Source organism: Poecilia latipinna, unplaced genomic scaffold (genome assembly GCF_001443285.1).
Source record: "Poecilia latipinna isolate Pla-1442-1.1 unplaced genomic scaffold, P_latipinna-1.0 Scaffold856, whole genome shotgun sequence".
NCBI lineage: Eukaryota > Metazoa > Chordata > Actinopteri > Cyprinodontiformes > Poeciliidae > Poecilia > Poecilia latipinna.
The window spans coordinates 288,632-293,687 of NW_015113472.1; the positions used below are offsets into that span (position 1 = coordinate 288,632).

Genomic DNA, 5,056 nt, shown 5'->3' on the forward strand with positions numbered 1-5,056 from the left:
TTGTTCAGGGGGCCGGACCAAATGAGGAGGCGGGCCGGATCCAGCCCGCGGGCCGTAGCTTGGGGACCCCTGACTTAGGAGATATACTCTGTGTGTGGATATGTTTATTTCTGTATTTCAACATTGCACCTTTCCGGTGCAGGTTCTGTAAAGCCACAAAACAGGTTCACATATACATGCCACGATTATTAGTAAGGCATTTCAACTAAAATAAAACAGGACTCCAACCTCTCCACTGTGGGAAAGACCAAACGGTTGTTTAAGGACTTCTGGGACAAAATTGTAGACCTTCATGAGGTTAGACTGGGCTGCAGGACAACAGGCAAACATTTTAGTAAGATTCAAAGTCTACTGGTGCAATTGTTAGCAAATGGAAGACACTCATGACGACTGTCAATCTTCTTCTAGCCTTGTGGAGTATCAATGATCATGAGAAAAACGAGGGATCAACCCAAAACTACACAGAAGGGCTTGTTCAATGACATAGGACCACAATCTCAAGGGTTGCCATAGTTACATGCTGTGTTGTCATGGATTAAAATCTCCAAGCACATCTCAAGGTCTCTCTGAAGTTTAGGCAATGACCATGTGGATGGTCCAGGAGAGGCAAGAGAGAAAGTCTTATTTTTCCCTCTTGCTTTCCAGAGGGATAAACATGGAAGAGAGTATACTCAGTTTTAATTAGACAGGAATGTTCTTCGTTGCCAATTCTGTCGTCTTCCTTCACCTTTGTAAAAATTTGTATGTCCATGCAAAGATTTATAGAGCTCCAGGTATTTATGAATGACAGATGTGTTAAATAATTACATACAAATAACTTAAGTTAAAAAAGAGAGTTGCACCTGCTCTCATTTTTGGCTCATTGTTTTCTTTTTTTCCTTACCAACAAAGATGCTCTGCAATTTTTAAGAAAAAATTCTTACTTGTGAATCCTGCTGCATTTTCAGCAGTAAATAAAGAAGCTGTCTCTACATGTCTGACAGAGGAATGTGTCCTTGCAAGATTCTTGGGCAAAAACAATGTAACATCAATTTAAAATCCAATTTGAGTCTACAGCGCTGCAGTATTTCCCCATTCAGATTTTTTCTTTTGATTTTTTTTTTTTTCTTTCAGATCAAATACATCATAATATCAGGAAAAATAGCCTGTGGAGACAAAAAGAAAGTGTTTCAAATGGTCATTTCACTGAATTTTATATATACTATATATAAATTAAAAAAGAGCCACACATGGTGATGCCAGTGTGATGATGTGGGGCTGCTTTACTGCTTTCCCCTTCACAAATGAAGCAACTTGTTAATTATATTTTCTATTTCCTCAGGTTATCTTTGACATTAAAGCTGATTCAATTTAAGTGTAACTATGATTAAAAACAGGAAATCTGTAAAGGGGCAAATACTTTTTTCACATTATTCAACATGATGAAAGCAACTTAAAGGCCAGCCAATGTTTCCTAACGTAGGAAGAATAAATAAGGGTGGAGTTTGCCTCCTTCTCACATGTTCTCAAGGTTGGGCTGTTCTTTATAACAGCGACACTCAGTCGCTTTCCAAGCCATTCCTCATTCTTCGTCTTTTTGGTCCTTTCACTCAGCAGGTGAGACTTTTATTTTGATCATTTCTGGGCATCTTAAAACAACTCGGCTTGGAGTGATCAGGTAGCAGAAATTATTTATGACAGTAAAATGTTCCTGTATCCACACCACTATTGTTGTATTTAAACTGTTTGTTTTTTTACATGTTTAGGATGATAGCAACAGCTAAAAAAATGGTGGGTGGGGAGGAAAGCTATAAATAATGTAATTAGTTTTAATAGTGCAAAACCGATGCAATGCCTCACCTTTTAAGGGTTGGGGACATTCACCCTAGTGCGCGATTTGGGGGCTTTATTTTAGAGGAGCTGTGACTTTATACCTGTGCTGCTCTGCAGCCAGAGGGAATTGTGTAACACATTCCAACCTAAACGTAGGGTGGAAAAGAAAAAGTAATTTTCTCTCCTTGTATTTCAGTCGGAGGGAGGGGATCGTCTTCCAGGTCAGCAAGGTTAGTGCCGACTGGTTCTGCCTCTGTTCTGAGCAAAAGAAGCAGTTTGAGTCATTTTAGTTGACAAGCTCTAGCTTAGATTGGCATATTGCATCCAGCCTTTACGTCATTTACTGTTTATTGGTAATTTTATATAGATTTACTGTGCAGGATCATTTGTAACTTTCATATTGGATGCCATCCCACTGAAAATATATGACGTTTTTTTCCTCACAATTTCAGATGCATAAAAATGCATGTTACCAGCAACTAATGGAGCGTCCAAAAAGAGATGGTGCTTTAAAACAAGAATGCCACAATAATGGGTAGGAGGCTTTCTTCAAGGTCTAAATAACTTTATCTTAATATCCAGATTTGCCTTTGAACCCAATNAATAATTTTTAAAAATTGTTGGGGAAAATTAAAACCCATTTTGTCCCTGTTCTCAAGAATCACTGACCTCTGTTTATTGCTGCTGGTGGCGCAGTGCAATGGCGCCCATCTTGCTGGTCCAGAGACAAGAGGGGTATGGCTGCAGGATGATTTGGAAAGCCACTCCCCGTGCTCTGGCCTTTCAAAATAAAAAACTAAACTAAAAACTCAGGCTAACCATTTTTCTCAGTGTCCAGATGTCCATTTGTTTCTCACAGCTGCAAGTCTTAAACCGACTTGCAGCTGGCAGAAAATACCTAAGTACATAGCCTGAAAAAACGAAACTGCCAGAAAATACACGCACCCTAGCTGGTCCGTGTATTTTCAGGCAGTTCGTTTTTTCGTTTGAAATGGAAAATGAAAAAACGTTTTTTCGTTTTCCGTTTAGAAAACCAAACTCCGAAATCGGATTTTTGGCTCGTTATCCGATTTCCCATTTAGTGCACAAAACAAAAATGGAAAAAACGAATACCAAGCTGTCAATTTCGACTTTCATTATTTCATTTTGGACAAGTGGTCTGACCCGGAAGTTCTCTCTGTCCGGCTTACACAGGGGGACCGTATCACACACATTATGCAGGCTGCAGGAAGACAAGCTTGTTCTTTTCAAGTTTCAGGCTATATACTGAAGTATTTTCTGCCACCCGCAAGTCAGTTTAAGTAATGCTCCTGTGAGAAACAAATAATACCGGACATCTGGTCACTGAGAAAAATGGTTAACCTGAGTTTTTAGTTTAGTTTTTTATTTTGAAAGGCCAGAGCACGGGGTAGTGGCTTTCCAAACCATCCTGCAGCCATACCTGTCGTCTCTGTACCAGCAAAATGGCCACCATTGCACTGCGCCACCAGCAGCGATAAATGGAGTTAAGTTTGTCACAAAAATTGTTTTAGGATGTTTTTAGACTAGAAAGTAGCCCTTATAACTTCATTTACACACTTAGTCCATGCAGTTTCTTTGAAATATACTCCGGAGTTTTCGGAGCAGCGTAGCTCCGCTAACGGGGCCAGGCGGCTCCAGGCTTAGCAGGCGGGTGGATTGTGTTTTCCCCGCTAACCGCGGCCTCTCTGGAGAGCTCGATACTTCTGAAGATGTTAGTATCTTCTAAACATTGACACAGTGTTCTCTTCCAATACCAGTTATTAATATTCCCTTTCTCTGATGTTTTTGTAGTTTGTAAATTATTCTTCCCTTCGATTGGCTTCTTACGTGCAGCGTGAACATTTTTTTAATATTTATTATTTTATTGTTTCATACGAGGAGAGGCCTCAGCTTCATGTTTGGAAGCAGCTTCCCAGAATCTCCCAGTGATCCTCTTCCTCCTCCTTACATCGTCTTCTTCACTATCTCCTCATCTTTTATGAGGAGATAGTGGATAGGAATATTTTTTCATGATTCCCCAAACATTGGCTGAATACCTGCTTGTCTGTTATTGTAATAAATACATTTTTATGAAAACATTTTGTCTGTTTATTTCGTAGGATTTGAGTTTAAAGCTCTGTCTACATATATATTGATACAAATTAAATATGAAATAATTCTTTTAATGTTTCTTGCTTATAAATCCAGTGCTAAGAAATAATGGAAAGAATCAACTCAAAAGTTGTTCATTATGTTTAGTCAGTTGAGAGCAATAAGTTATAAGTTTTCTAACACCAACTGATGTGCAAGATTTTTTTTAGATTAAAGCCAGAATGAAGACCTGTTTTCTTTCACAAATCCTCTTCCATAGGCTAATATTTATTTAGTTAAGCTTTTAATAATCTAATTGGCATACTTTAAAACATTTCCTGCCTGGTAGAAATAGATAAATTTTTATATTTTGGATAACATTTTCTGCTTGCTTGTTCATAACATACCAGTTTATAATTGGTATGCTATGCTATTCAGAAAGGAAAAACCTAAAGACCTATATGATTTGAATGACGGCGTTGGACAGAATGTTCTAGTCGTGGTTTGAGCGTCGTTTTAAAACCACAGCAGATTGAAGGTTGGTAAAAATTGGGCGGACTAGTGCTTTGGCCACCCAATTTCTTTATTTTTCCCCAAGTGGGAAATTTAAGTTTTAATGGAATTGGCAAATTTACATTGTGAAAGTGCAAAAATAATCTTCATTAGTTGATTGTTGCGTTATCATAGCTACAATCTGATGCAATGAGTTTAATCTTTGTGTGATTAAAAAGTTTCAGCATAAATAAATTGAAAAGTTTAAAATGTTTAAGACTTAAATATAAGATTGAACAGAACTGGCAAGCTTACTTCATAAAAGTACAACTAATACAGTTTGATTGTTGGTTTGCTATAGATACAATCTGATCCTATGAATTTAATTTTGCGTTTAATCTACTCAGTATGTCCACGATTGTCTTTCAGCAAATAACTAATTTTCTCCCAGAGTCCCTGTCTGAGATTCCACCAAATCTTTATTGAAATGCTGTTAGTAGTGGAAATGTTAACATATCATATTCTGCTTAAAGGATCCATGATTAGCTGTAACAATAGGCTTTTAGATTATTTCGTTTTTATAAATTTTAATAAAATATTGTCACACGGACGTTGCCATGTTGATCACGCTGCAATGCATTCTGGCATGTCTACAGGTCCG

The 5,056-nt window shown here is 37.8% G+C and overlaps 1 long non-coding RNA gene across 1 annotated transcript; it reads left to right on the forward strand.

Moving 5' to 3' along the window:
• The first annotated feature begins 1,496 nt into the window (after positions 1 to 1,496).
• LOC106956910 (uncharacterized) lies at positions 1,497 to 2,402 on the forward strand. The gene is made up of 3 exons (XR_001426853.1): positions 1,497 to 1,596; positions 2,009 to 2,042; positions 2,265 to 2,402. It is a non-coding gene; the product is annotated as an uncharacterized LOC106956910 (long non-coding RNA).
• Positions 2,403 to 5,056: the final 2,654 nt, after the last annotated feature.